Here is a 7,946-nt window from a genome sequence, read left to right on the forward strand (position 1 = left end):
AATGATTTCAACGCATTTTTTTAATGGAATAAGTCTCGGAACTTTACGGACAAAGGTTGTATGTATACACAGCCAATTGCGATAGTCGGTAATGCGAATTTTAAGCGCAGCTGTTTATGTATTTTAGTTTTGCAATATGCTAAGGTACAAAATTTAAGAGAGCCACCTGCCACGGCAAGATTCAGTGATAGGTGGCATTTCGCTTTGCTACTACCTGCCACAGCTGGGAGGTGGCGCGTTACGCTACTAGCCGCCCTCCGGGATCTTCCCGTGGCAGCCACCTTCCAGTTTTCCATTCATCCGCTCTTGCCGTGGCAGGTGGCGTGTAATGCCGACTACGACGTGGAATCCAAGAACGGGTGGCAAAGAGTGGCGCTCTAAAATGGATGTGAAAAGTGTAGAAATGAAAAGTGTGCACATACCTCCTGCTCCTTTCTGAGAAAAGCCAACAAAAACCATCCTAATATTACTTCAATGCTAAACCGTATTTGGCTCACATGTACGAAGTTACAGCACCTCACACTACCAGCATGAAAAAAAACCAGTCACAAAAGACAAGGGACAGGAGAAGGAGTGTTCACGACTGGTCCAACGACTGGTCCTGTCGTTGTGGCGTGAACACTCCTTCTCTTGTCCCTTGTCTTTTGTGACTGTTTTTTTTTTTTCAAGGTACAATGCACCAACTGGCCCGCATTTCAACCCTTCTGCATACCAGCATGACACAAAGGTGTTCTGTGATGCCTGCAAACTTCTAAAACATTCTGCAAGACGCTTCAGACTTGCCTACTAGACTTGCTGAGGTATTGCTGGCACAGCAGTGCCAAAGAAAAGGTTACTGCACAAACACGACTACCAGTTTGTTACTATCACTCAGCAATGCAATGGTGCTAATATCAGCAATCAAAACCTGCCACATTTAAGAACATGATTATTTATCCAGCAAAATGGCAAATGAGCTTCCATACGATAAATTCAGAGCCAACATCTCGTTGATGCAGCCAATATAAAGCTAACATCATGTGCTTGTAAACAACAAACGTATCCTTAAGGGACACAAGTGAACCATACAGCAGTGGTTTCCACTAATGATGCATATGCCTAAGTATGGCAGGAGTCTACTACTACAGCTTCGTTTACAGGAACCCAAGGTAAGTCGGGAAAAGGCCTCAACAAGAACACTTGTACTTGATGGCGAATTTTCCTGAACTTAATCTTGGTGAGTAAGGACCGGCGTAGGTACAGTAATGCCCAGTGTTAAGCAAGACAGAACATGCAAAAGTGCCACCCACAACTGTGGCATGCTCCCTCTGTCCCAGAAGTGCCAGTACAAAACAGTTTCCGAATGATCTGACTCTATGACTTGACAATGCTTGTGTGCACATTGCCAAGAAGATGGGGCTGAGCAACGAACTGCTTGCAATTTGGTTGACTTAGCCCGACCCAACGATTACTAAGCATTTACACAAGCCTGAACGGCCAACTTGACCCGACATTGTCAGGTTCATGCAGACACCTAGTATTACACATGTGTAAACCCATGCAAGAGCCAATTAGGTCACATACAGTCCCAGGAGTGCCTACTCCGTGGTCCATTTGCCTAAAATTTCGGGCACGGCGCGCCCAGATGACACCACAATTGATTAATAAAAGCATAACAGAATATTAACAAAAGCATTACAACAGCACACAGAGCTCATAACAGGTTTGAAAACACAAATGCTAGGCATTATATAACACTTTCTTCTAAAGCATGAAAATTCCCATAATTCCGCCCTCCTGCACTTGCTGCAATAGGCTCTCGAATTTGCATGCATGCCATGCAAAAGCTCTTACGAGTCCCACTGCCCAGCAGGTGGTTACAACATACCGCATCACCAGCAGCCTTCACATGCATTCGCACTTCACTGGCTTCCTTGAGAACTTCGCTCACAGCTATACCATCTGCAGACAAGTAGGGAGTTCCGAACAAAGCTCAAAATCACACAGCCCGCCACTTCAGCCACCGGTGCAAAACCAGCAGAGCACAGTGCGGCCAGTGGAGTTGATGCGCGCTTGGTGCAGTCTGGCACAGCTGTCTTCACAACGTGCAACTTACCGGAATGCACCCAGCATGCCTCCTGACTTGCCTTACTAACGCTGAACACTAGTTAATTTCAGCACTACCTTCCCTCTTTTCCCCTTTCCTCTAGTCACGAAATTCACAGCAAAAACGACTCCAGATTCTTTTCCACCTTACTCCGCTTGATTACAACTAAACCCTAAGATGCGCGACCATTTTTTGACAGTCTTCTAAATTAGGCTGGCAAGTATGACCATGCCAGCACAACTCCATCTAACGTCTGGTCTTCTGGTTATGTTGATGTTTGCTGCATTCACCAAAAATAAAATCAGATTTACAAATTTTTCCGAGCACTCGATTCAAACTCGTGATATAAACATAGAGAAGGGCTCCGTGATTACTGTTAGAAAGTGAATAGCAATGTTGTCTGGCTTTGGTGCACTGCGCTCAAAAACTTGGCACAGGTTGCTTGTAAAAACGGCCAGGATGATGACACTTCCATTTCACCTTTTGGCCTATTATAGCCTATAAAAGCTTCATCCTCAGCAAAAGCAGCCCCTTTTCATTAGAATGACGTAACCTATCATCGCTATGACCCAACTCTAATGTGTCCTCCTTGGTATCCCGTGAAGTCTGGCCGCACTGAGCTGCTCTGTAACGCAGTAAGCATAGCGCGGAAAGAACGCAGGACGAAGAGGAAACAGGACAAGAATAGTGCTTGTCCCCTCTCTTTCTTCCCGTGCTATGCTCACTGTGTTACAATGAATTACCAACCTGCCCAAGCCTATTCCATTCTGAGCTACTCTGCTTTGTTATTACCAACTTTCTTTACATTGAACAAAAAGATGCAGGACACGAAGAATCACTCGCAGCTGAAGTCTGACAAAATGCGACACTTGTACATAGCATCAGAGTATGCATGGTCTGGGCACCTGTCTATCACCTACTTGATAAACCAGTTCTGTCCCCACTCATAAACACCCAAACACTTGCTTCAGTCTCTTTAGCAATGAAGGCAAACACACTGGCTTACACAAACATCGAAATTACTTGCTATTACATCTTAACAAAAGTGTTCAGTGTCACATTGTTACTATGCTATATTAATTTATACATGCCACCACATCATCTTTGGCAGACAATAAAAATCTCGCTTTTCAACAGTATGTGGGCAGTCACTGATTGCACAAACCAAATATGACTGTATACCAACAGAAGTGAACTCACAGGATTACGTTAGAACTCCTACGTCGATGAAAGCGTGCAGTGAACATGGAAACACTTTTCACTTTTTCAGATGCGCCGCTCAGCGTGTGCACACGCGTTCAGTACACTCTGCCTGCGCCATGAAGGAAGACGGGTCACTCGGCCCCAAGAGCAGAAGTACGCATTGCCAGTGCATTCCAGAATACTCAATTCCAATAGCTACTATACGAGACGTAAGCACGGTTTTCGATAATCCAGCGTTCGCACTGTGCAGCTTTATTTCTTCGCTCTGTCCCAAGCATTGGGACCGCTGAGGTGGTTGCAAGCTACAGTCGGGTAAGCCTTGCGATTGTTCTGCCGACAATTGCTTCACTCTGCGATCTGGCAGATCAATGCAATTTCGCACACAAGCACCCACAACAGTCGTCAATCGGTACTGTCGCCATTTGGTGTCCAGATCAGTGCCTTGGACTGTTAGAGGGCGGGCTAGAAAAGACATGCTGCAACGTTCTCCAACCCTTGCTCCATGAGATAGTCACGGCGATGACGTATCACAGCCTACACACTGCATCGTGATGATTATAACAAGAGCTATATGTACAGATCTTTTCCGCAATGAGCTTGAAACACCCAGATCTGGGACGCCAATACTGGACGGCACGCGCTTGCATCCTGTTCACTCACCTTTAGGGGCGCATGGGAGGTAAACACGCATTCTACGGGCGGTCTGCTGGTCACAAACAAAAAGGGCAAATTTAAATTTCTACACAGGCCACAAAGACGCGACGCCGGCGAATTCTTCACTCGCAACGACCGCCGACCGCGATTCGAAGCACGTAAACAACCGCCATGTTGTTTTTTTTCTTCTTAGCTCACTGACTGTAGGGGGCGCTTTAAGAGCGCTACCATCATCATCATCGCGATCTTCCTCAAAGAGGCGAAAATAAAAATAGCCTATATTGGGAATAAAGTAGAAAAAAAAACAATGAGTTAGAATTTACATTATAAATAAGATAGTCACTTATGCAGCTGTCGATAATCAACACACTCATTGAAAGGAAGCGCCAATAAAATTGATACAGCAGTGTCATTCACGAAAATAAAACCAAAACATTATAAATATGTGCGCTTTCTCCAAAGCTGCCTGGTTAGACTAAAGCTGAGACGTGCGACCATGTTTAGCAGGTTTCGAAATCGGCCCATAAGAAAATTAAGCAAAAAAAACTGTAATAGGAGATGGAAACGTACGACACAAAAGGGTCAACATTGCATGGTCAACAATATGCACGCTTTGTCTCTTGCTGCGCATCCAAGGCTTCAGTGCATGTCTCTTTGCTGTTTCAAAGCAGCACAGTCTTCTATCATTGTAGCGGATAGAACCAAACCAAATGTAGTGTCATGAACAAAGCGGTCACATAATTTTCACTTATACGGCTCAAAATCACATTATTTGTTATTCGAGTTTAGTTTCAATGACATGAAGCAACCACAAGTACCATTATAAAAGGTACTTTTCATCAGAGCACTTCGGATGGACTGGAAGCCTCACTCCCAACAGTGTACAATAAAACCACTCACACTAATCATGTTAATTGGCAGTAATGTGTACTTTACACTGCAACAGATGCAAGTCAAAAGATTTGACCATTCAAAATCATAGTGTGCTGATATATTGCTGCAATCTTCAACATAATCATGCTTGCCATTACAATGAAAATGACTCATCAGCACATGTAAACACGAGAATTTTTTGCTTTACACACATTTTGACACCACGCCTAGTTCACTACTTATAGGCTCCGTACAGTCAAGTTTGGTCACGAGCCCTGCGCCAACTAGCGCAGCTTTCACAAAACTGTGGGGCGGGGGAGCGGAAGCGCCGTGTGCTGCAGCACTCTCTCAGATGCTTTCACGGCACTGCAACTATTGCGAGTACTAGCGGAAACAACCTAAGAAATTTCAGGAAGCAAAATACACTACTGCCGGTTATGCTGCGTCCAGAATTATTACAGCCGGGCAGGAAGCTTGGCATCAAAATGTGCAAGTTTTCTGGTAGGCTGCACGACCGAGAGGTGGACTGTAGCAGTACGGAGAGTCAAGTCAACAACCTCTGTCAAGTTCAACGTCAGTCATACTGCCGCGCATTTAAAGCTACATTTTCAAATTGCATACACGTTACAACTCCTGCAACATGCATTTAGAATTTTGATAGCGCTAGAGCTACTTTCTAATTGTGGGCATCTAACCGCACTTTCGGCGTTTGTGTGGCTTCTCACCGTGCTTTAGTTTCTTTGATGTTTGTGATCATATCAAACACGTACGTGCTGTCGGAATCAGAAGCTAACGTAATGCGAGGAGGGGGTGGGATTATTTCAGCACTGTGGGATTATTTCAGCATGCAAGCATATCACCTGAAATGTACGAATGCATGACGGGGCGTTCCTTCCACTGGTAATACTACCTAGCGACTGGGTAAGAGGTAGCGCTACAACTTCTTTTTAAATCCGAGAACTTGCGTCCTGTAACATTTGCTGCCAATAGCACGTACTGACGCCCACAAGTTTTCTGAATATCGAAATCACGAAAAAGCTGGATTTCCTCGCCTGCTGGAGGAGGGGTGCACTGTGCAGTTCGTGCAGGGAAGTGTAACGAACATGTTCCAGTTTGTGGCTGCATGCTTAGATCGAGTGCCAAGCAATTGGGTTTTTGTTAAATCTGTATGTCCCATAAACTTTAGTGTTTGCCTGTTTTGCGCGGCTTACGCATACCGCGCCATAGTGCAAATTAGCTGTTGTCGCTTTATTTCATCTTATTTTATATTCAGAGCGATGGCTGCAAATTTGTGTCGAATTAGTCAACAAGCATCTACACTAACCACCTCGTGAAAATATGCAAAAAAGTGCAATTTGAACGCATGCCAATTACTACAGTTAGCCGAGTCTATGCAACCAAGAGACCTTCAAGAGATGATAGGTATCTGACATGTTTCATACACCATAATCGTCCCTTAACAACCATGGTATGCACTACTCATTGGAGTCCTACATTCCACTGATGCCAAAGAGTGAATTTCCGCAATAAAATAAAGCGCAACTGAATTAAGCCCTTCAGAGCGGTGGGAACAACGCATTGTTAAAAGCCTTTAATAGGCATAAAACCAGAAAAGGCCACTTGCGACATTGGAAAGCACAGCGCATGATGCAGCAAGAACACGGCCGGCGGTCATGTACAAAACGCAGCAAGGACTTGAGAGCAAGTAGTGCAGCCAGCGTGTTCGCCTTCCCAGTATCGTCATACCTGCCACGGTAGTGCTGAAAGCAGTGCTGCTCCGCAGCGCTCTCTGGCCACTGTATGGAGCCTGTGCTACTTACATTTATTTACATGACAGGCATGAATGCACACATGCATGCCAATCATAGCATGGGTGGCATGCATATGTAATAGTTGATATGCACCTCGTCAACACCACATATTGTGCATTTGCACACACAAATACTCATGAAAATTTAAGATAGGTAAATTTAATGAAACGAGGGCAAAGAGGTCGGCCAGAAAGATTGATATCTGGCCTGCTTCTCTGCACTCAGGAAGGGGAGGAGGAGAAGAAAGAGGGTCCTGATGGGTGCCGATCTGGTGAGAAGAGAGGTGAGAGTACGTGTACGCACATCTGATGGCGTCAAAATTCAAGAGTGCTAGCAATTACTGCAGCTTAAATGGTCAAGCACACAGAACACACACCAAAGTTATGGTATGGTATGGAATATGAGGTTTAATGCCCCAAGGCAACAGGGTTATAAGGGATACCATAGTGCAGGGTTACGAATTAGTTTTGACCACATGGGGCTCTTTATCGTGCACTGATATCACTCAGTACACAGGCGCCTTGCATTTCACCTCCACTGAAACACGGCTGCCGCAATTGGGATTGAGCCCGTGTCCTTGGGCTCATTTGTCAGGCACCCTAACCATTCAGCCACTGTGGCGGCACGACGGTGGCGGCATAGTGTACTTTTACTATACCTGCAATGTAAAAATTAACAAAAGGCAATTTCCCCACTTCATTTAAATTATTACAATTGCCCAAAGCCCTCCTTGGTTTCCATTGCTCTTGGTTTGCTACACACTTGAGCCTTTTAATTTTTCGTCAGTTCAGGTCCCGTGAGGCATGCAAAAAATTGAGATATAATCGTTGCCAGTTCACTTTATGTCATTCCAACTCTTCGCAGGTTTGTGTACGAGTTGATATAAATAACAACGAACAAAGTTGTGACAATACTGCAGTCTTTGCATGCCTCACGTGACCTGAACGCACCGCTGACTTCATAGTCGTCGTTCGGTTGTTTAAGCTAAACAGTGTGAGAGAAAAATACAGTTATAAATATACTGTCTCTTGTTGGAGCAATCCACGCAGTTGTCTAGGTTTTCCAAGCTACTGCGAATCATTCTAACTGAAAGAAAACAACTAAAATTTTGGTGCCTCTGCTCCTTTAATACCTACTGGGCCTTAACAATATAAAACGCACCTAAACATATCAGCAAACTGAGCTGTCTACCTTCAAAAATGTATCGATAAGCTCTTTTCTCATTGCACTTTTAACCATGTTGCCTCATACTTGTGGTGTGCATATGTTCTGACTGTGCATGTTACAGAACCAGTAATTCAGAAACCAGCAGATCCATC

This window comes from Amblyomma americanum, chromosome 1 (assembly GCF_052857255.1).
Source record: "Amblyomma americanum isolate KBUSLIRL-KWMA chromosome 1, ASM5285725v1, whole genome shotgun sequence".
Lineage (NCBI taxonomy): Eukaryota > Metazoa > Arthropoda > Arachnida > Ixodida > Ixodidae > Amblyomma > Amblyomma americanum.